At 40.8% G+C, this 25,013-nt stretch overlaps 1 protein-coding gene across 14 annotated transcripts in view; it reads left to right on the top strand.

Moving 5' to 3' along the window:
- Positions 1-25,013, top strand: part of CYRIB (CYFIP related Rac1 interactor B) — a 101,979-nt gene that overhangs the window by 44,527 nt on the left and 32,439 nt on the right. For 2 of the 14 annotated variants that reach the window (XM_078391653.1, XM_072999331.2), the window contains exon 1: positions 5,606-5,783. The exons of 10 other annotated variants lie outside the window; for them this stretch is intronic. The gene's annotated coding sequence lies outside the window, so the exon portion shown is untranslated. Of the gene's footprint in view, positions 1-5,605; positions 5,784-6,828; positions 6,849-25,013 lie in introns of those variants that run through there. 2 more of the 14 variants (XM_078391652.1, XM_078391649.1) reach the window with 2 other exon arrangements.

Here is a 25,013-nt window from a genome sequence, read left to right as displayed (position 1 = left end):
CAGTCAGTATAGATTCTGATTGATAGCAGCTATCAATTAGATAGACTTCATTTAAGATATTTTTGTGTTTTCTCTGTATAGTTTGTCACAGGCAACTCAGGTCTTAGATTGAGAAACAGAAATTGTAGCTTGTACAGGAGCTTCCTGAAGGCAAGCAGCTTCTGAATTAAAATTACAATGCGCTGATTAGATTGAAATTTTGTTTGTAAAATCATTTGATAACTGCTTCTTTAAGGCACAGGGTTTCTTTTTTATTCACATCAGAATTTAAATTCTACATTAAATTCTGGCAACACTCCCACAGTCTTCAGTGAAAGCTTCCCACCCACTGTTACTTCAGGCAGATTTTATAGCCTTGTGTGCAGCCTTGTTGTCTTGGAAGGCACAGTGAAGTAACAGCAGGGACTTCATACTGAAAGATTTGCCCTGCCTGCTGTGGGTTTTAAGCAAGCGTAGGCAGTTGTTGATTGGAAGGCAGCTTTGAAAGCTATATTTATCAAATAGGAACTGGGATGCACTACTGCCCTGTTGATGTGATTGGCGGGGCAGGCGTTTTAAATATAGGGGTATTGCCAGTGATGTATTTTGTTGTTCCAGTTGAAGGATTCCATTGATACAATGAGTAATATGGGGACAGTGAATTTTGTCATCTGCTAGTTTCTGTTAGTCAAATAATGTAGGTTTTATTCTGAATTAATGTAGTTGAAGGGGCTGTTATAAGTAGCTCTGCTCTTCACAAGATGTAACATTAGAACAAACAGTTTTGTTCTGAATTAGCAATGTAGGTGAAAGACTTGCACTTTTCACATAGTGCTGCACTTCTTTACAGTATCTTCACTGTTACAGCAAGCATTTGAAGTACAATAAAACTAATTTTAAGTTGCTTGTAGTTCTTAGCTCACATTTGTACAGCCAAGATTATTGCCTTTTGATTCAAAGCACTAAGGGTTTGCTAATTTGGGTATATGTAGACTGTTTGCTGTGGCTTGTGATATGAGTGTTAGTTTCTGGAGTTGAGCAGTAAAGGAAGAATAACAAAAACATACAAAACTGAGGCTGTTGTATTTATCATCATGAGAAGATGGTGGTAAATCCCTAGAAAAAACAGATTCCCTAGAAAAAATAATAATGGTAGGAAGATTCCCTAGAAAAAACAATAATGGTAGGAAAAGTCGAAAGCAGCAGGAAAAAAGAGTAAGACCTAATATGAGTGGACTAACTCATTAAAGGAAGCCATGAGCCTGAGTTTGCAAGGCTGTTAATAATAGGAATTTTTGGAGGTCATTCATTCCGAGGTACAGTGTAACGCGGAAGCAACTTTGACAGCATGAGATTGATTGATTGATTGATTGATAGATTTTTATACCGCCTGATAACAATAATAGCAACATCTAGGTTCTCTTTGAAATTATGGCAATTCAAATGTTTTGGCTCTGACATCATTAGTATTTCTCCATAAAGGACACACAAATAAGTGAAAGTGTTGGCTATATTAGTAAAGGGTGACATCACTTTTACAGGGAAGCGAGACAGCTGGACTGTAGAAGGTCTGAAGGCATAAACCAGCATGCTGAACTGAAATAGCTCTGGTCTTTTAAACTTCCTGATGGGGAGTGGCTGGGAACCATATGTGAACTGCTCTGAGCTTTTTGAAAAGAGAAGCATAGCAAAAGATAAATATTCAGTGGTGTTGCACACTGATCTTAAGAAACCACCACTTTTCAGAATTGTGGAATAATGTTCACCTTGAAAATTGTTAGAAAAATTGTAACAAAAATTGTTGTGAGATGAAAGCCAATCTAAGCTGGCATTCTTTGTCATTAACAGCCAATTAGATTTTTCTCGTTGCTCACAAGCAAACCATGATTATGATGGTCATCCTGTGTTTAGCTATCTATTTAGTTACCAAATAGCTGTTCAGTAGAAATCAGACGATGACTGCTACCAGATTGTGTGGTTGCAGATTCTGTAGTCTTCTTGTGTGAAGACAACTTCCCCTTTCTTTTCACAGATATTGGTTTTTTTAGATATAATTTGTGTGGTGTCTTCTAAGTGCTGTGCTTAATTATCCTCTGAAGAGCCTTGGCACAGTCACACCTTTGAACATTTGTCTTCAAGAGTACAAGCAAAGTAATGCAGGTTCTTTGGAGAGAGGATGAAAAGTAGAATGTTACAATACAACACTGAGCACAAGGTGGTCAGATGTGACATAAAGTGTGCAAGGAGAACCCTGTCTTGTTTAAATAAATGTGTTTCTGTTCAAACTCTGGAGAACTTCTGAAATGGACCTTAGGATGTACTCATTTTGTCAGTTGTAGCACAATCTGAAAACATGTTTTCTTTTTAGATCTCGAGTACAAAAATTAACATTTCCGAGTTAACATTTCCAGTTGCAGCTGCCTGCTCAGGTTTGGCTGCGGGGGGGTGGGTGGGTGGGTAGCGATCCGGCTACTTACGGCTTGCATGCCGGCAGAAAGGGCTCTGCGTGCCAGCTGTGGCATGCGTGCCATGCGTTCACCATCGCTGGCCTAGCCTAAATGAATGTCGAATGTTTGGTGACCATACGCACACCCATGGCAAGAAATGATTTTTGCAAATAACGGCCAAAAGCAGACATTTTTTAAAAAGGAAGATGAAAACAGCTGTGGGCTGGGAATAGTCCCTAGCTCTGCTTTAACCTATCCATTACGTCATTCTCTCACGTTGACAGACATACACACTTTGTCCCAAATGGGATGAAGGGTCAGTTATAGCTACTGAAAAGAAATCAAGAAAGTTCTAGAATGTGGCCAAGCTAGCAAGTGATGTGCCACCTTCTTTGCCGTGCCTGGATGTGTAATGGCTGCTGTTCATTGATTATAAAATAGGTATGACTCGGGTGAGTATGAGCCCTCTGCAAGACTTAGTGATCCCGTAAAAGTTTTGTCTTCTGTTGGTGCTTCCGCTGTCAGTTTCCTGCTTTGGTGCTACTTCCTTCTGCTACAATTGGTGTCAAGTATTTTACATTCAAATCTAAGCATTTAAAAACCTCCGAAACTGAAGCGAACATCTGTGATTTGTATGGGTGCCCTAATTGACCCAAGTGTAATTCGGATCTTCTCGAACTGCATCTCTACTCCAGGAACATACAAATATCCCTGCTGTGCCCTGTCTGGACAATTTTTCCACAGCTGCTTCACATGCCTTGTGTGTGGTTTCACTCATACAGAAGAATGTTTTATTTGGGGTTGATACTCCATTGAAGGGATTTGGGGGCATTTCTTAAAAGCAGTACTGATGCAGATGAGGCTTCTAATAATAACAGCCATATCTCAAGAAGTCCACTTCTGTGCCATCTTAGAATAATAGACTTGTAGAACTGGAAGGGACTCCAAGGGTCAACAAGTCCAGTACTGTACTTTGCCAGTGCAGAAAATCCATAGCTAAAATATCAGTGAGAGTTGGCCATACAGCCTTTGGTTAAAAAATCTTCAGTGAAATAGAGTCCACCGTCTTCAAAGGCAGTTGATTTCCTTTGTCAGTGGCTCTCTTTTTTAGAAACGTTTCTTCTTCGTACTGTTCAGTTCAAATCTTCTTTCTTGTACTTTGAGTCCATTACTTCATCCATCTTTCCTATTCTTTTGAGATGCAAAAAACCCAAAACAAAAATAATAACAACCACCAAACCTTATCCATTTTCAACATTACAGACCTTCAGATTATCATATCACCTGCCCGCCTTCTCTTTTCCAGACTAAACATACCAAATTCCCTCAATCTTTCCTCATAGGCCTCGGTTTTCAAATGTTTCATAGTCTCCTCCTCCTCCTGTAAACAGTGAGGTCCCATAAAAAAAGAGGGTAATGAATACCTAAAACATGTTATGAGGCAACATATAGAATAATTATATTGTTTTAGCCTTCACTTTAGAATGTTTAAATATACTGTATGTGGTTCTATAAAAGTCATAGTTGGACGTGTATTTCTTTTTCAGTGTTGTAGAAGCTGGATTTGTCATTCTGGCCAGATAGTGTACATGCTGCTCTGCTTCTTCTACTTCTTTAATACCGTACATTATCCACATAGTTGAGGATATGGAACTTCATGTTGGCTAGAGGATGGGTAGCTTCTGAAAGGAGCAGGGGAATTTGCCAGAAAACCTGGGCAGAATGCCTGCCTGCTACCTTAACATAAATTGCAAGCTGTAGTACCTGTGTATCTGGGATTGGGCTGTGGATTTATTGCAACTGGAGAAATCAGAGAGCTAGGTGAAATTAATTTCCAGTATTTGAAAATGAGACTTCAGTTCTCTTCATAAATCTTTCCCCCCCCCAACGACTAACATAAGCATAATACTTTCTGATAAATGAGGAATTATACACACTCGCCTATTTTGTGTATTTGTGAACTCCAAGCATTGAATTAAGAGCCAAAAAGGGGGACACACTGAAAGAAAAATTGGGGAGCCAGGTAGCCCCAAATTTCTACTTGATACTGTCATCTCTCTAGGCTACCATTTTCTTCAAAGCTGTGTCATCTCCTAGCTGCTTCCAACTGACAAAATATAGTACTGTATATCTGGCTGTTCAGCAAGATTTTCCACATTGGTCAGCGGTAGTATGTTAGGAAGAATCCTGTATTTCTCCAATTCATATAAGCAAGGATATAATGCCTATTTCTAGTCCAGTCTCTTTTCTAGAATAAGGCATTGTAAAGCATACTGGCATACTTTACAGCTGCAGAATGCTTATGGTGATGATTGAGTTTCCTTATTATTATAATTATTCTATGATCAAAGTTCCCCATTTTTGCAAAGGAGAAGTGCTAAAATATGTGCAGAATATCTGTTTGCAGATTCATGATTATCTAATGATAGATTATGCAGTGTACTGTTCAACAGAATAATGTCTGAATATAGCCCGTTTTTAATGATATCTGTTTGAAAGCTTAAAAATTCTCACTGCTTCAGAAAAAGCATTATAAAAATATGTTTGGTATGTAACCAAGATGTGCATCAATTGGTTGTTATAGGTTTTTTAGGCTGCTTGGCCTTGTTCCAGAGGTTTTTCTTCTTAACGTTTTGCCAGTCTCTGTGGCCACATCTTCAGAGGACAGGAGTTAGAACTCTGTCTATGTTCTGAACAACCATTGCATCCCGGCTGTGAAAGCCTTTGAGAATACATTGTGCATTAATTGTTTCACAGTATGTTCTCTCTGACTCATTGAGGGCAACATAACATTCAATTTTTCACTTAAAAGACCATGTTGTGTTCATGCTTAAATTTGTAGTTTGGCAGCCTGTCTTGAAATGTTTATGTTGGAACCTAATTTCTGTAAGGCTGTGTATAGAATTCAGCATGGAAATAGTATTACTTGAAAATCAAATTCAAGTTACCTGTCCTCAGAGCTATGCAGGGATTCTTGTTGTTTTGTCAGTAACAAGAAGGCAGCCACTATAATAAGATCTAGTGTTTGTCCGATGAAGCATTTGAGGTATGAGTGCAAACATACATGATACTGCACGAGTTAGTGTATGTGAAAAACTGAGGAAGTTGCTTTCTTTCAAGCAAGTGTGCATATAGTCATAGTTCTGTTCTGTTAATGTAGTCTGTTTCCCTTTTTTAAAGACTCCGAACTTGAGGATGTGACTCAACCCAATAGAAGGAAGGAAACACAAACTGTGTGTAGTCAGAGCTTGTTGCAAACTTACTGTGGTATACAGTTGTTTTGAATATAGTTCCTTGCTAATAGAACCTGAATGTTTCGGCTGTCAGCAATGTTTGAGATGATTACTTACTCCAGCGGTTGGTAACCTTTTTTATCCATGCAAGGCACAGTTGAAGTGGCTTGCACATTACTGTTATAGCTCAGTTGGTTATTTTAGTTCTCTGTGATTGATCTAACCTTTCATTTTCATAAGTGTAATACTTGTTGCATTTGTAGAATGTTCTTATTATGGATGGTTAGCCTCAATATGGAACATAGGATAGAGCTTGAAAAACCTTGGGGATGAGACTTGGAAACAGTGGTGGCTGTAATCTAGTCAACTGACATTTTTCTCTCTTTATGTTTGATTGGTTAGTATTTGTAGCTTGTTCTCTGGTCTAGAAACCATATGTATATATACTGTATATTTTCAGCGTGTAACTTTCAAGACGTGAATGTTGCTTGCAAGCTTAAACAAATGTCCTTTGGGGATCACATTTCTCCACTCTTTGAGACCTTTGTTTTATGCTTCCAATACAGTTTGATGTCCTGATTGATTCCTAAACACATGGTCAAATAAAGTGCAAGCATTAACGGTGCCAGTTGATGTGGTTTAATGAAGCAGGAGAATGCAGGATATTATGCATTCTTAAAAATACTGGGATAGTAGTGCTTCGGGTTAAGATCTTTGTTCAAGCAGTTCTCTACTAGATACAAAAAGTAGTTCTGTTACACTAACTTTTCATGATTGAGTAGATGCCGTGCATAAGAGAAAGGAAGAAATGTACTGTTATATTTTTCGAGTTCATCTCAGTGTAGCATTAATATTAGTACTTCATTGTAATTTTCTGTTGTTCATTGTATTTGATATTCTGTTGCAGCTTTTTGATAGTATGAAACTCTGGTTATTTTAAAATTGCTATGATGCACAATACATTATTTTTAGTATTCTTTATATTAAGAAGTTATGAATTGATATTACTTTTATCACTGTAGTAATCATGCCGTGAGCGCACAACTGCTGCTGCTACCAAAGGCCTTTATGCACCATTGTTTGCTTTTTGTTCTGCCTAGCTTTTAACCAGACAATGGCCTATTGAACCCAAACTAAGAAGTGGTAGACTTACAGCATACTTACAGAAGGTCAAGTACAGTACTGAAAGGTGGGCAATCCTTCAGTTGGAAAACTGATGAACAGAAGATCCTTGCCTCCATAGAAATGCATGTATATAATTGAATTACAGTATCATCCTTTTGAGATGTAGGCTTGTATGTTATTTCAGGTAGACTTCCTAGAGTTCCTGTTAAATTCTTATGAGGTGTATCAGGCATTATATATTCTCAGAGTTGCATGTGGGATGTTTCTTTGGTTGAAAGGTCTGGCATTTTCTTTGTTAATCACTTTATGTTTGTTACTGTTAAGCTTTGCCAAACGTGGTACCATCTGGACTGTCGTATTCATTAGATCTAGCCAGCATAATGAATGGCCAAGGTGCTGGAATATGGTGGAAATCATATTCCAAGACATCTAGGGGCATTAGGGAAGTCTCAGATAGGATGGCCTAGCTTCTAGTTTGTTTCAGTAGCTCCAGCTTGTATACAGTAATGTGCGTCACATGCTTCTGGTTTCCATTTTTTTGTTTGTCTTCTCTCCCTTTTTTTTTTTTTTTTGGAGGGATGTTATTTGTAGTGCAAGTAGTGTTTGAGTTGCAGGTAAATGTTTGGTGACCAGCCTGATGGTCGTTATTAAAGCGTCTTTAGGATCTGAGAAGCACCTAATAATCGTCAGCCATCAAGTCAGTTCTGCCTTATGGTGACCCTTTTCAGGATTTTCCAGGTAGAGAATACTCAGAAGTAGGTTACATTCCCTTCTTCTGAGGAACCCTGCATCTTGCCCAAGGTCACACAGAGGCTGGCTCTTTTCCCAGGAAGTGCAATACAGAATCAAATGCCAAACCTCTGATTTAGCGGCCAGATACCTAAACTGTTGAGCTATTTAGCCAGTTGAGAAGCATCTAGCAGCTAGTCATGTAAAAATATACAGATAGTTTCAGTTCCTTTTTGTAACTGCTACTAATTCTGTAAGCTTACAGATGAAATATTTTTATGCATGAGACTTTGGTATGCTCTAGTAGTTGCTATATTGAGCTAGATCCAGATTTAGTCATACTTTAAAAATCTATTTAAAATAAGTGGGAGTTATGTTAGTTGTAATTTAAAACATGTCCCATAGAATTCAGTTATTTTTTAGCTACACCTAAGCTAGGATACAGCCAATTATATTTGACCGTGATATTAAGTGGATGAGGAATTTTGTTTTCCTTTTGTTATCACAGTAGATTCCCACCAATATGTAGGGTGGTTGCCATCTTTGCTTAGCTCAGTGGTTCTTAACCTTTGTTACTCGGATGTTTTTGAACTGCAACTCCCAGAAACCCCAGCCAGCACAGTTGGTGGTGAAGGCTTCTGGGAGTTGCAGTCCAAAACTCCTGAGTAACCCAAGGTTAAGAACCACTGGCTTAGCTGAAAGTTGTTTTTATATGGTGTTCTTTGTCAATTTATAGTGGTTGAAGCAACAGTCTGAAGACATCTGATAAGGTTCAGATTAATAGCAGCTAAAGGCAGGGAAGTGTTTCCCTGGGAAAGCCAGATGTCAGATGAGTGCTTTTTCTTTACAGAAAAGTTATAAAATCATTCCTCAATTAGTATTTACCTGTATTGATTTAACTAGATTGATTTGTGGTTCAGTAATGTATTAACAGAGCTGAAGAATATAATGACCTGTGAACTCAGTAGATCAATAAAGCTGTTTTCAGTGAGCTGAAAAGTACATGTTGATGTCCAAATTTGTTTTTCAGTTGTTCTGTGCCATCAAATTGCTTCTGACTTACGGCAATCCTGTGAATTAAAGACCTTTGGAAAATTCTAGTGTTAACATCCCTGCTCATGTCTTGCACCCTAAAATTGGTGGTTTCCTTTATTGAATCTGCCCATCTCATGTCCTGTCTTTCTGTTTTCCTACTGCTTCAGCTTATCTTTTATTGTCTTTCCCACTGAAAATTTCTCCTGATATGCCCATAATATGATATCCTCAGTTCAATCATTTTAGCTTCAGATATGTTCTTAGGATATTAAATGGGATGGAGGAAAATAAATTTTAGTGTACCATGATTGTTTCCTGAGAAAACGATGATAAGTGAAGAAAGCCAGGGGAAATTTAAATAGGAGGTGGAGAGTTGCAGCGGGGGCAAATCGTACATATTGCCGTATTTTTCTGTGTATAAGATGCCCCCCATGTATAAGACGCCCCACACTTTTCTAATCCAAAATTAAGAAATCTGAGTGGGGCTTAGCAAGGGTGGGGGGAAAGGGATCAAAGTGCTGCAGGGTAGCTTTGATTCCTGCTTTCCCCTCCACCGTGTATAAGACGACCCTCAATTTTTAGTCTAAAGATTTTAGACAAAATATAGTCTTATACACAGAAAAATACGGTAATGTTCTTTCACTTGGGAGAGAAAAGAATGCTTACAGTTGTGTTCAGGATTGTATCTATACTGGCAAAACATAAAACTGCCTTTTATATGTCTGGATTTTTGTGCTGCCCCTTCAGTTTCCACCTCCCATCCAAGGTTGGTTCAAGAGTGTTAAAGAAATAACTCTGCATACTGGCATCCCTGTACATGTGGCCATGGCTTGCTTTCTGTGGAAAACTGACTTCTGTTAAAGACAGTTTGACTCTGGAAGTGAACATGATCTACAAAGGCTTGTATTAGAATGTAACAGTCTTTAAGGTGCCACGGTATTTTTGTCTCTCTCTATGTGTTTCTGTTAGTCTGATAAGCAGATTGTGACATTCTTTCTGCCTGGTAGAAATAAGAGTGTTCCATTTGTAGGACACAAGATATCTTTGGATTAAATGTGTAATGAAGTTCACATTTTTCTTTGTTATGAAGATGCCATAAGAATTCTGATACTTTTGTGAGTGGGCATGTGTGTGTCCAGATGTATTTGTATATTGTACATTTTAAAATTAGAAATATAGTGGTAGAAAATTGGGAGAAATGTGGTAGATTGGAGTAGACCTTATCACCTCCTAAATTGTTTCCTTCAAGCTGGAGTTTTGCTAAACCTTTAATCAGCTTAAGAGTCAGTATTGTATAATGGACAGAGTGATAGATTAAGGATTCAGGAGAACTGGGTTCCATCCTCAGCCATGGTGTTTCTGGCAAAGCCACTCCATAAATATCTGACATACTTGAAAAACTTAATAGGTTCCTTATAAGTTGGGTGCAACTTGACAGCACATAACATAGCATAATCAGTTTATCTGGGCACTTTGATTTTCACACATGACAAGATTTTTATTTGTTTGTTAAATTTCTGTACTGCACCATCTAGTGGCATGCCACTGCTCTGGGTGGTTTACAACAATAAAGAAAACAGTCATCCCCTAGCCAGCCCATAAAATATTAAAAGGAGGACAACAGTTCTAAAACCCCAAGATAACAGCACTGATAGAGGTCTTACATTTTTCTGTCTTCCAATTTTTGAAGTTGTATAGAGCTGAAGTACTAAGGAAGCATTTTAGCACACCTATACACTTTAAATGCTGACTCAGTATGGAGAAAAGAATCATTCACTCTGTATGCATGCCAAAAAGCAATTGAACTGTTTGCAGATTGGTAGTACAGCAAGTGATGCACATAATGTTTTGCAGTGGTTTCAGTAACTTTTGTTGTTACTTCCTCTTACTTTATTAAAGGACTTATAGTAGTTTCTTATTTTATTTATTTATTTATTTATTTATTTATTTATTTATTTATTTATTTATTTATTTATTGCATTTATATGCCGCCCATCTAGACATAGTCTACTCTTGCAGATTGTTCATCATATACATAGAAGAGCTTGTCTTTTGTACCTTTCTTATACCTCTGTGTAGGTCCATATAAACTGTACAGTGGTGCCCTGCTAGACGATTACCTTGCAAAATGATTTATTTGCTAGACAATGAGGTTTTGCGATCGCTATAGCGCTTCTCAAAACAGTGTTTCCTATGGGTGATTTTCACTGGACGATGTTTCGGTCCGTGCTTCGCAAGAGTTTTTTTTAATTCCGGGCCATTTTTCTCAAGACGATTATTTTGACAGCTAGGTCCGCAACTTGCAAAATGGGTGTTTCCGGGACCGTTATTCACAAGACAGTGATTTTGACAGCTGATCTGCTTCGCAAAACGGTTTTCCTATGGGCGATTTTCGCAAAATGACGACAATTTTCCCGCATTGGAACACATCAGCTAGCCGGGATATGGACTATAATTTTTAATCGATCCCTGACACTATGCACAGTTCCCGTCTGTCTCAAGGCTTCCGTCATCGTTCCACTGCCTAAAAAGTTGCCTACAAACAGTCCGAATGACTACAGGCCGGTGGCACTAACTTCAATCTTAATGAAGTGCTTTGAGCAGTTAGTTCGGAAATATATTATCTCCTGCCTTCCTGATTCCTTTGATGGGCTTCAGTTTGCTTATAAAGAAAATAGATCAACCGAGGATGCGATCAATACTGTGCTTTATATGGCTTTATCCCACTTGGAAACACAAGGGAATTATGTAAGAATGCTGTTCGCGGACTTTAGCTCTGCTTTTAACACCATTATACCCCACAGATTAATAGACAAACTTAAAGATCTTGACTTTCCAGATTCTATCTGTCTGTGGATTTGGGATTTTTTAACAAATCGTCCACAAAGGGTTAAACTGAATGACTACATCTCTACTGACAAGATACTCAGCACTGGCACTCCACAAGGCTGTGTCCTTAGTCCACTACTGTTCTCCATTTATTCATCAGATTGCACCAATAACCATCCCAGTAATAGGATTATCAAATTTGCAGATGATACTACACTAGTAGGACTTATCTCTGGGGATGATGAGTCTGCGTATCGGGACGAGGTATTACAGCTATCCCACTGGTGCAAAAAAAATAATCTTTTATTTAACATCCAAAAAACCAAGGAATTCATAGTGGACTATAGGAAAAAAAGAGCAGACATTCAGCCACTGTATATAGATGGAGTTTGTGTGGAACAGGTGGTTGAATGTAAGTTTCTTGGGACTATCATAACAAATGACCTGACTTGGAGTGCAAACACCGCTGCGTTAATCAGGAAGGCACAACAACGGTTGTATTTTCTAAGGATTCTTAGAAAGCAACAATTGACTGAGAGTTTGTTAATCACCTTCTATCGGAGTTCAATTGAGAGTATATTATCCTACTGTCTCTGTGTATGGTTCACGAGCTGCACAGTGGCAGAGAAAAAGGCAATTCAAGGGGTGATCAAGACGGCCCAAAACATCATTGGCTGTTCACTCCCCTCTTTGGAAGAATTGTATAAGAACAGATGTAAGAGGAAGATATCTAACATACTGAAAGACTCCTCTCATCCGGGATATCAGCTCTTTAAACTATTACCATCAGGAAGGAGATTCAGGGTATTGAAAGCAAGGACAAGCAGATTCAAGAACAGTTTTTACCCAAGTGCAGTATTGAGTTTAAATGCGGGGCCATAAGTTTTTGGTGGACTTTTTAATTGCTGAGAGAAAACGGGGTATCTATATTTGGATGGTGAAAGTTGTGTATATTTTAACTTTTTTTTTGTAGTGTTGTCCAGTTTTACCTTGGGGAAGAGCACCTCATTTCGTTGCACCCACTTGTGAGCGCAATGACAAATAAATTTCTTATGTCTTATGTCTTATGTCTTATTAAATGGATTTCAATGCATTTCAATGGGGAACCGCATTTCGCAAGATGATGTTTTTGCAAAATAGCGATTTTCGGTGAACGAATTAACATTGCAGGGCACCACTGCAGTTAATTCTCTTTCTGGCAGTCCTCTAGTACCTTCTGTCCTGTGGATTTCACAAATATTTGATGGGAGGGAGTCTTCCACTTTGAGCCAGATTGTGTAGTTATGGGGAACCACACACAATTATTGATCACCAAGGCAAGTCAACATTTATAAGCGCCTTGGTATTTATTGTACTCTTCTTCAGGTTGTTCAGACTGATTTGTGTGTGGTTCCCAGTTGGTATTCTCATAGAATAATTGAGCTGAAAGGGGCCTATAAGGCCACAGAGTCCCAACTCCCTGCTCAATGCAGGAATCCAAATCAAAGTAGATCTGACAGATGGTTGTTCCATTTTCTCCTGAGTGCCTCAAGCGTTGGAGCTCTCACCACCTCCCAGGGTAATTGGTTCTGTTGTCATACTGCTCTAACAGTCAATATTCTTCCCAGATAGCCTGTAGAATTGGCCCTACTTAGCTTTATCACAAGCATTCTGTATCCTTTTGCTGATGTTCGAAGCAGTTTGGTCAAAATTCTGCTCAGGAAAGTTCTCATCTCCATTAGGATTGAAAGAGGAATTATTTGTAGGTCTGTAAGATTTTATGTTGATTCTTTGTTGTCATTAAACACATGTAATGCTAGCATACACTTGCAGTGCCATCCTAAGGAATGTCATGTTCAATGCACAAACAGCTTGTAGGTCTGCAGTAGGCAGCCTGTATATACCACTTACTCTTTTTCGTCTTGAAATGGAAACAGATCGTTGTGATATTTTCTCTTTTCTTTTCTTGGCTCCTTCCATTTTTGGTCTTCATGCCTATTTGTATCTAGCACATTGTGATGTTGCAGTGTAGTATGAGAGAACTTGTTGGAGAAAAGGGCAGAAGTGAAACACTCATCACTCTGACTGTGTTGTATTGTTACAGAATTGAGTGATGAGCTGGGCAGATCTACAGTACCTTGTTTCTCTTTCAGGCCAAGCAAGCCCAGGAAACAGCCACAGTTTTAACAATGTAACCAATATTGATGAAGTGAACCATTAGTATACAAACCTAGAAAAACAGTAAATGTGCCACCAAGGCAATGAATGTGTCAGTATGTCTTACAAAAGGTGTGTGCATGTGTATGTATGTACATATATACATTTGTTGTTAAGTGCTGTCAAGTCACCTACTTCTGGAGACCCTATGAATGAGCGATCTTCAAAATGACCTGTTCTCAGCAGCTATTCTTAGTCTTATAAACTAAAGCTAGTGGCTTCTTTTAGAGAGTCAGTCCATCTTGCATTTGGTCTTCCTCTTTTCTAACTTCCTTCAATTTTCATCTGCATTGTCTTTTCCAGAAACTCGTACATTCTTGTGTTGTACTTAAAGCAGGACAGCCAATCACTTGTTCATCTTTCTTGCAGTCAGTGATATCCACAGAGGTCTCCTCCAGTACCATATTTCAGTGAATCATTTTTTTCCCTGTCGGTTTTCTTTAAAGTGTGAGATATTGGCACTTAGCTGTTCACGTTTGTCAATATTGGTTAAATTATATTGTTAAAATAGACTGTGCTTTGCTTTGCTTTGCTTTTGCTTTAGTGCAACTTGCTCCCTTGGTCTGTTTTTCTCTTTCAGCCCAGATGTAATGATTTGGCAGAGGGGTAGCCTTGTAGCTTATACAGTTATTGTCCAAATGTATGAATACAGGCCTGTTTCTCAAGTATTTCCTGGTTGGCTTCCCAGATACAAGTATACAAAATAAGATTATCTTGATGCAAGCCTGTGCAAGTTGCCAGTTCATACCAAAACTCTTCATTCTGTAGACCAAAGTCAGCAAGCCTCAGAGGGCTGGAATTACCATGAAGTTATTCTGTAGTTTCTTAGGTTGATGGGTGTGGAGGAGGCAAATGCAATTGAGTAGCTTCCTTATTTGTTTTAGACACTTAAAGTCATGCGAATCCAAAGAACTATTTGAAAGCTCATTGTTTTTTCCTTCCTTTGAATAATTTCTATAGTTTGGCAGGGGTATTATAAACCTGTGCCCAGCATTTTGTTGCTTAGTGTCATTAATTGCACTAGAGTAGGCTCATTGAATCAATGGGGATTTAGTGACTCAACTCCTGTAAATTTTGTTAATTCAAATGCACCTACTGTAATTGTGACTTAACTGTGTTAAAGTAAGTTGCACCTAGAGTAGCCCCATTTGAATCAATGGAACTTACACAGCAGATGACTTACTAAATCCCCATTGATTCAGTGGACCTACTCTGGTGCAGTTTACTGCAAGCAACAGAATTTTGGCCTGTGGTTTTAGGACTATGGAGTATTACTAATAAATAGCATGGTTGTGTAGCTCAGTTCTGGCCTTCAAATTGCTGTATATAGCCAGTTTACTCAGGAACGCCTTTGGACACTAAATAATGGGCTTAATTTAAAAAGTTACTTTTGATCAGGAAATTGTGATACAGCTATTCTAATGTGATTTGACTTTTGTTTTAGTCATAGATTTATATTTGAGAGTTTAATGTTCAGCAATGTTCCTGGAATCTAATGTAAAAGAAATATAAATATTTTGAGTACCTTTTTAAAAATACCGTGTTTCCCCAAAAATAAGACAGTATCTTATATTAATTTTTGCTCCAAAAATGCATTCAAGCTTATTTTCAGGGGATTTCCTCCCATGTACAACAATCTACATTTATTCAAATACAATCATGTCATCTTCTTCTGGTTGCTGTACAATGGTAAAGGGTGTGGTTTCACTCAACTAGGGCTTATTTTGGGGGTAGGGCTTATATTACGAGCATCCTGAAAAATAATACTAGGGCTTATTTTCAGGTTAGGTCTTATTTTTGGGGAAACAAGTTAGTACTAGTCAGCTGTATTGGAAAAACTGGGTGATGAAGTCTGTTCTTGGGATAAATGATTAAAAATTCTGCATTGCTTCTGAACAGGGAAAGCATTGTTCAGAACTCTTTTGTTTATTTAGCAAATAAAGTTGATGCATATTCAAATTTATCCCATAAGGTGTTAGATATTGCTTGAAGCTAAGACTTAATTCATATGTGCCCAATTTATATGATTGTGATTTCCCTGCTATATGAATCATTTACATTTGTGTTAATAGCAGAGTGGTGTGGTGGCTGTTAACCCATGCCATTGCTGGTTTAGATAGTATCTGTGTGCTTCTTTTTGTTGAGCATTCTTTAGTAGCATGGGATGCATCTACTGACAACTGTTTTTTAATCTGTTATGGTGATATAAACTTAATATTCTAGGGTTGGTAGTTTCTGCAGCAAAGTGCAGATTCAAACAGCCTACACATCACTGTCTCTTTGAGTAATTGAATGCCTTATGAGTGCCTCAGTCCTCTGTGATGACGTAAAAAAAAAAGAGTATGATTTTTTAAGTACAGTACAGTGGTGCTCCGCATAGCGACATTAATCCATTCCAGATTAATCGTCGCTATGTGGAAACATCGCTAAACGGAAAGGAAAATCCTATAGGAATGCATTAAACTTCGTTTAATGTGTTCCTATGGGGGATAAACTCACCGTTCAGCGATGTTCCTCCATAGAGGCAGCCATTTTCGTGCCCTCGGTAAGCGAGGGCAGAGAAAATGGTTGCGGCGGCCATTTTGGAACCGCCGATCAGCTGTGTGAAAATGGGGCCTTTGGGAGGACCAAAGCCCCCATTTTCACACAGCCAAAGCGCTTGCGGGGAAAACACCGCGAAAAAAAAACACACAAACACAAACCACAAACATAACCCCCCCCAGTCCAAACGCACACAGATTTTTTTTTTTAAAAAGGACTTACCAGTCCGAAGCCTCCGGGCACTCTGCTGGCTCCTCGTGGCTGGGGGCGAGCGGCCAGGAGCCCAGCCTGCTCTAGCCTCCCGCCCCTCTGCTGGTTCCGCACGGCCGGGGGTGAGCAGCCAGGGCCCCGGCCTGCTCTAGCCACCCGGAGCTCCGCTGCCTTTGGAGCTTTCAAAGGGCTTCCTCCAATGTTGGGCAAAGCCCTTTGAAACCTTTGAAGGCACCAATCGCGGCGGCGAGGACCCCCAGGGAGGTCTCCCATGGTGGCGTGCAAGCCCTGGGAGACCTCCCTGGGGGTCCCCACCGCTGCGATGGGCGGCTTCGGAGCTCTCTGAAGCCAAAAAGGCAGTGAGAAAACGCGGGAAGTTTGAACTTCCCACATTTTCTCCCTGCCTTTTTGGCTTCGGAAGCAAGCCGGCGGCCAGAGAGGAATCGTCTCCCTCCTTGCAAGCAACGCTGGTCCTCCTCCCGCTGGGCTGTGCTCAGCCCAGCGTGAGGAGGACCCAGCGTTGCTTGCAAGGAGGGAAACAATTCCTCTCTGGCCGCCGACTGCTTCTCCAAGCCAGGCAGGCAGGGAGGAATCGTTTCCCTCCTTGCAAGCAGTGCTGGGTCCTCCTTGCGCTGGGCTGAGCTCAGCCCAGCACGAGGAGGACCCAGCGTTGCTTGCAAAGGAGGGAAACGATTCCTCCCTGCCTGGCTGAAGCAAGCCGGCGGTCAGAGAGGAATCGTCTCCCTCCTTGCAAGCAACGCTGGGTCCTCCTCACGCTGAGCTGAGCTCAGCCCAGCGCGAGGAGGACCCAGCGTTGCTTGCAAAGGAGGGAAACGATTCCTCCCTGCCTGGCTGGCTTGCTTCTCCTTTGGAAAAGCAAGCGAGCCAGGCAGGGAGGAATCATCTCCCTCCTTGCAAGCAACACTTGCAACCAAAGGCGCTTCAGCTGGCGCTTCAGAGCAGCCGCGGGGGAGACCTCGCCCGCGGCCGCTCCGACACCGCCTGCCCCGAGACTGCCGGCTGGCTGGCGGTTCAGAGCGGCCGCGGGGAGACCTCGCTCGCGCCCGCTCCGACACGCCCGCCCTGAGAATGCTGGCTGGCCGGCGCTTCAGAGGGGCCGCGGGAGAGACCTCACCCGTGGCCACTCCGACGCGCCCGCCTCGAGAATGCCGGCTGGCCGGCGGTTCAGAGCGGCCGCTGGAGAGACCTCGCCTGCAGCTGTTCCGATGCGCCCGCCGGGGTTCTATGGGGAAAAATCGCAAAGCGATTTTTCCCCATAGGAAACATCGCAATGCGATCGCTTTTGCGATCGCAGAAAATGAATCGCTATGCGGATTCGTCAAACGGGGCGCTCGCTATGCGAGGCACCACTGTATAAAGATTTCACTGTCTGTTTAAGAAGTCTGCTAAATGCAGCATTCACATTCAAAGGCAAGCAGTAGACTTTTGGATTTCAGATACTAGAAGCAAGCATCAGATGACTGGCTGTGCTTACCAAACTTTTTTCTTCCTTGTATTCTCTATGGATCCAGATATACAGGTTCAAACCTAAGCAGAGCCACCATTTCAAACCTTCTAGGTAGCCTCATCAGTTCTGTTTGCAACACACACATCAGTGGACAGCCTTTCAGTTCTCCTTTGTCTGCCACAGGGTTAGCCTCATTGAAGGACCCTGGAAAGAAAGTCATTTCAATAAAACAAACCCTTTGGTTGTTTTGTTCTCTTTATCTTTTTTAAAAATTCATTTGGTTTTGTTCTGTACAGTTTTGTCTTTAGTTATATTTGACTAAGCAAAACCTTCACTGTTTTAGTACATTCCTATATCTTATTTTTCTCACTAGAAGCAAGCATCAGATGTGTCTAGTATTCTTCCACATATAAGGGACAAGTTTCCCTTTCAGAGGGACATGAAAAATGCTTTCTTTGTTTAGGTGAAGGTCTCATTACCTTGACCTATGGAAGTTGTGAGGCTTTTTCTTTTTCATTTTCAGTGAAACTGCAGCATTCAACTCAGGTTGTTTCTTAAAAATGATTTCAGCCACAGGTTCCTGTTAAAAATGCCTTCTTTCTGCAAGTTGCTGCAAATCCATAAAATATTAATGGTGCCCATTGTCACACAGACTGCATCAGCCCCAGTATCCATTGATTTCTCCATCATCCATACTGGCAACTTTGATACCACCTCTTTAATAAATTGTCTTGTTCATAGTGACCACCATGGTACCAATTCAAAGTTGGGGGTAACAAAAGAGACACCATTCCTGTGAGTTGCCCCCCTCCAAAAGAATTGGAATGGGCCTATAAGGCCATCAAGTCCAACCCCCTGCTCTGTGCAGGCATACAAATCAAAAGATGTCTGCAAGGTGGTTGTCTAAATTTCTCTTGATTGTCTCTTGTGTTGAAGCGATCACCACTTCCCAAGGTCATTGGTTTCATTATGCTGCTCTAAACAATTCAGAAGTTTATCCCCTTGTATTTCGGTGACCATTAGGTGTCCTGCACTCTAGATTGATCAGGAACAGATCTTGCCCCTCCCCTGTATGACTGCCTTTCAAGCATTTGAAATGATTGTTCCTTAGGCTCCCAACATTTTGGTTCCAGCATTATAGGTAAAGGTTGCCCTTGACATTTAGTCCAGTCGTGTCCGACTCTAGGGCGCGGTCCTCATCTCTGTTTACAAGCTATAGAGCGAGCATTTTTGTCCGAAGACAGTTTTCGTGATCATGTGGCCAGCATGACTAGACACAGAACGCCATTACCTTCCCACTGAGGTGGTACCTATTTAGGTAAAGGTAAAGGTTCTCCTTGACAATTTTTGTCCAGTCGTGTTTGACTCTAGGAGGCGGTGCTCATCCCTGTTTCCAAGCCATAGAGCCAGTGTTTGTCCGAAGACAATCTTCCGTGGTCACATGGCCAGTGCAACTGAGATACGGAACGCTGTTACCTTCCCACCGAGGTGGTCCCTATTTATCTGCTTGCAATTACATGCTTTTGAACCACTAGGTTGGTGGGAGCTGGGACAAGCGACAGGGGCTCACTCCGTCACGTGGATTCAATCTTACAACTGCTTGGTCTTCTGATCTTGCACAGAGCCTTCTGTCACAGGAAAACCTTCTTCCCCTTTTTCCTTTAACCCTCCAGGGTTTGCTGTCTGTTCTGTCTGAAATCAGACTCCAGGGGTTTTCCAGCTTTTCAGAGCCAATTTGGGGGGGGGGATGCATGGAGAAGGGCTTCAGTTGGGAGGGAAATTTGTCCCCTCTTTGTTCTGCTGGATTCTGCCATTCTACCACTGTCCACTGTCTCTTACAACGGTTCGCTTAATGATTTTCATAAACCTGCAGAACTTAAACTACTGTTCTTGCTGCATGACATCTCTTGACTGAACCAGCCTTGTCATTTGTAGGTCATCCAGTTACCAGTGTTGCATGGTGGTCCATGACAGTACTAGGTCAAGCTAAGTGTGTGGCTTGGTTTTTCTATTTAAAGAGCTAGTGTTCTTGCTGGGAAAAGAGCAATGGAAGAACAGTTCCACTTTCTGCTGCACTTAGCCATAGAAATTACCACTTCTTGGCTGTTGACTATTGTGCTTCACAGTATTTAGAAGAGAAGTTTAGGTGCATGAAGGCAAGCCATTCTGAATTCAGTTTCTTTTCAGATTTAGAAGTTGCCCTCTGCCCTGAGGACCTTGTTTTTGAACCTGAGTTGATTTAGTCTGCTGGTGCCATCATAGTGGCAGATGGGCAATGTCGGCTATGGAGGTGGAAATAGAAGGTTTGACAGCTTATACAACATACTATGTATGCATCCAGTCACTAGGTCTTAAATCTGTCCCTGTGTGCATGCGTGGCTCTGATTATGCAGTTGTCAGTCTGGAACTAATTTTCATAAAAAGCTGGAGCCAGAGACTGTAATTTTGGCAATTGTACTCAGACAACTTCGTTTTGGAATTAGAAAGTTCAAAGCAGTACTTGGAGTTGGTTTTCTTGCCACTGAAGCACCTAGTCCTGTCCCCTCCCATCACTTTATACCAGCCACTGAGTCACTAATGACCAGTAGGTGAACCACCACTTATTTATTTTTACTGCTATGAATTAAAATAGGAAAACGGAAATAAGATTTTAGAGGATAACCACTGTGATTTAGTGGCTAGGACTAGGACTCAGGAAACCTGGGTTCATATCCTCACTTAGCCATGGAGACTCACTAGAAGAGTGGAACTGCTAAAACAGCTCCTTAAATATCTCGCCTTATAAGCCCTGTTAGGGTCACTATAAATCAGTTCCATCTTGATGGCACATAACTAATTAAATAATTAATTTATGCTCCCAGAAATAAACAATCCTGCATGGCCAAAATACGAGAAGTGCTATGAACATTCTCAATTGCTACTTAATTTGGGATGGAAAAATATACTAGTTTTGCTTTCTCCTGCATTTTATATATTTTTAACTGCAAGTTCTTTCTGTCGCATTTAATTAAAAACTTTGCACAGTTTGCAAGTTCTTATCAAAATTGAGTGGAACACAATTCACAGCTATCTTCCTGGCTGCATTCAACGGGGTAAAATCACCTCCAGCATGGAGAGGATGACATTTTACCTGCGTGTACAAAAGGTAACAAAGATGCTGAGCCTACCACAGAAAAGAGGAGTAATAAGCCAAATGGAGAAATTCAAAGTAGAGCTGTGCACTAGTTTTGGACAACTCCCAAAACAAATTTCCTTTCACTGGGAAAAAAAAGTGGCCTATAAATCATACAAAATAAATTATAGGGTCATTACTATGGTTACTATAAGTCGGTTCCAATCTGATGGCACATAACATCAACATCAAAAGACTCTTGCGGAACAACATATATCAGATAAGGTGGATAGCATCCACAGAAAGAAATAATGTTTATTAAGTCTGACTGTGCTATAGTTACAGTTTAAATGGGATTTCTGTGTTATAGTTGTCATTAAAAGGGAGGATGAAGAATTTTTTTACAATCTTTTAATCATGGCATTTATTTACTGATGTTGCATTTCTGCCTCTCAATACTGCCATCTCCTGGAAATCTCCATGTGTGTCTTTAGCCTGGTAGACAATGTGCACTGACAGTTATAGGGACAATATTGTAAGTTTATGACAACCCCACAATAGCTCTGGTAGAACTAGCTTTTAGTAAAACTTGTCTCATTTTGTGATGGAGGTCCTTAGAAAAACTTTAACCCTCTCCTTTGTGGGTGAATATAGTTTTCATAGAGATCTAATTTAGGAAGAAGCAGGTGAGTGCAAGGTACTTCTATTAGGTATATATAGGCAGTCCTGTTGCGCTTAATGAGCCTGGTTCTAGACAAGTAGTGCTCCCTCCCGGCTCTTTAGGGAACCAAAGGGTAGTAGACCCCAGGTATTTATTTGAGGTGAAAGTTTAGATGTAACAATGATGTACCAGTGTGGCCATGTTTTGAAGAGGAAGGGGTCTGTATTTTCTTTCTTTTGGGGATACAGCATCAGCCGTAACTGTTTGCTTTAAGCCAAACAGTTTTAATCTTTGGGGGATGTCCCTGTTTTTTTAACATAGGAACACATAAGCATTATTTAGTTGCTATTCAGTCTATCATTATTTAGGGGAATGTCTAGACCTGTTCCTCTACATCATTAATTCCATGATACCAGCAGCAGTGTGTTTTAAGAGAAGAAATTCTTACTTGCACAGGCTGGAAAAATCTAGGTTCTTATTCACATGTAGAAGTACAGAAGCTGGAACCCCTCAGTTTCATTATTGCAGACTGTTAGTAATTTGATAATGCCTGAATATGTCTACATTATCCTTCTCATGTAGTGTTAAGTCACCTCTGGCCCATAACAACCCTATGAAGGAGTGACTGCCAAAATGGGCTGTTCATTTCTTGCAAACTCAAGGCCATGGCTTTCTTTGTTGAGTGAGTTCATCTCATACTTAGTCTTCCTCTTTTCCTGCTGCCTTCAACGTTTCTTAGCACAGTGGTCCCCAACCTTTTCTGAGTTGCGGACCGGTTGGGGTGGGGTGGGGTCTGTGCGCGGGGGAGGCGGGGTGTGCTTGCGTGCATGCTCAAAGAGTCAGGGCACACTTGCAGAGGGGAGGGGCACACATGCTTGTGGGTGGCGGGCTGTGTGTGCTGGGTGGGTGGGTGGAGTGCGTGCGGGGGGGGGAGACCTGTCCTTGCCCCCTGGCCCTGCTATGGCAATGGACCAACCAGGGGTTGGGGACCCCTGTCCTAGCATCAGTACCTTTTCTAGGGAGTGTTGTCTTCTCATGATCTTCCCAAAGTACAACAGCTCAGTGTTGTCATATTTGCTTCTAGGGACGGTTCAGGATGGATTTGATCTAAGACCATTTGTTCATCTTCCTGGCAGTTTGTGGTATGCACAAAGATCCTCTCTCTAGCACCATATTTGAAATGAACCAGTTTTATCCCCTCGACTTTCATCTCTGCCCAGCTTTCCCATCCATAAATTGTTATTGGGAATACAGTGGTATGGATGATCTTGGCCTTGGCTCCATTTGGCTTGATTATTGAAATGAAATATACAGATTCTTTAGCAATTTCAGTTTCTTCATTGTCAGCATTAAAGTTATGTAGTTCTTTCGTAACTGTGATTTTTGCCTGTCTTAATTTTGAACTGCAACCTTGCTTTTGTACTTAATCCTTACACTTCCATCAAGAGTAGTTTCAAGTTGTTGTTGCTTTCTGCCAGTAATATGGTATTATATGCATATCTTTGATCTTTCTCCCACACAATTTCATTGCTCCTTTGCCTGAATCTAATCCATTTTTCCTTAAGATATGTCCTACATACAGATTAAACTGACAGATAAAATACATTCATACCTAATATGTTTGCCTATGAATAATAGTCTGTTTCTCCATTTTCTGTTCTAACAGTAACTTCTTGTCCACATTACACTTTACATGTCATGACAGTTGTGTTTTGAGGCACACCCATTTCTCTTAAAACAATTGATATGTTTTTGTGATCTACAGACGCAAAGGGTTTGTTGTGGTCTATAAAGCATACACCAATATTTTGACATTTTGTAGTGTGCTCCCATAGCCTACATGTTTGCAGTATTACTACCTTCTCTTTTTTGGAATCTATCTTGAATGTCAGGTGTTCTCACTCTATATTTAGTAAAAGTTTTTGTTGAAACACGTTGAGTATAATTTTGCTTCTATGAAAAATTAATGCAATGGTACCGTATTTACTGCACTCCTTGGTAAATCCTTTCCTGGGGCTTGCACAATATATTGAATGTTCCTATTTATATTCCCTCTGCTACTGGTGATTTGTCTCTTCTGAAATTATTGGACTATAGACATCAGCTTTTTGCTCTAAGGTTTTTGGTCTTCCCACCTACCCACAATCTTCTTCAGTTTTTTTTTTTGTTTTTTTTTTGCCTTTAAGGAATAAACTCCTTTAGAAAACTACTAAAGTGGAAATGTTTCTCACCCAAACACAAAGCAGTTGTCAGGGCTGTTTTTCAATGGGTACTCTAGGTATCAAAATGCCTAGAAGAAATGGTAAGGAGCACATTTGCTGTTCTTTGCTGTGTAAAGATTTGCATCCTTTTCCCCGCTGACAGCACAGGTACAGTATTGTACAACAATAAGAGGCCATTTCCAGGCATTCTGAATTGTGGATGCAGAAGCACAATATTCCACACTCATAAAGCGGAGGTTTTTGAACAATTCAACTACATTGATGTTGTGTGTTTAGTCGTTTAGTCGTGTCCGACTCTTCGTGACCCCATGGACCAGAGCACGCCAGGCCCTCCTGTCTTCTACTGCCTCCCGGAGTTGTGTCAGGTTCATGTTGGTTGCTTCGCAGACACTGTCCAGCCATCTCATCCTCGGTCGTCCCCTTCTCCTCTTGCCATCACACCTTCCTAGCATCAAGGTTTTTTCCAAGGACTCTTTTCTTCTCATGAGATGGCCAAAGTACTGGAGCCTCAGCTTCAGGATCTGTCCTTCAAGTGAGCATTCAGGGTTGATTTCCTTTAGAACTGATAGGTTTGTTCTCCTTGCAGTCCAGGGGATTCTCAAGAGCCTCCTCCAGCACCACAATTCAAAGGCATCAATTCTTCGGCGGTCTGCTTTCTTTATGGTCCAGCTCTCACTTCCATACATCACGACAGGAAAAACCATAGCTTTGACTATTCGGACTTTTGTTGGCAAGGTGATGTCTCTGCTTTTCAAGATGCTGTCAAGATTTGTCATCACTTTCCTCCCAAGAAGAAGGCGCCTTTTAATTTCAGGGCTGCTGTCTCCATCTGCAGTGATCATGGAGCCCAGGAAGATAAAATTTGACACTGCCTCCATATCTTCCCCTTCTATTTCCCAGGAGGTGATGGGACCAGTGGCCATGATCTTAGTTTTTTTGATGTTGAGTTTCAGGCCGTTTTTTGCACTCTCCTCTTTCACTCTCATTACAAGGTTCTTTAATTCCTCCTCACTTTCTGCCATCAGAGTGGTATCATCTGCATATCGGAGGTTGTTGATATTTCTTCCGGCAATCTTAATTCCGGCTTGGGTTTCTTCCAGTCCAGCCTTCCGCATGATGTATTCTGCATATAAGTTAAATAAGCTGGGGGACAATATACAGCCTTGCCGTACTCCTTTCCCAATTCTGAACCACTCAGTTGTTCCATGACCAGTTCTAACTGTTGC

The sequence above is a fragment of the Pogona vitticeps genome, chromosome 4 (genome assembly GCF_051106095.1).
Source record: "Pogona vitticeps strain Pit_001003342236 chromosome 4, PviZW2.1, whole genome shotgun sequence".
Classification (NCBI taxonomy): domain Eukaryota; kingdom Metazoa; phylum Chordata; class Lepidosauria; order Squamata; family Agamidae; genus Pogona; species Pogona vitticeps.
The sequence above is the reverse complement of the archived record's forward strand: the minus strand, read 5'-3'. Positions and strand labels throughout refer to the sequence as shown.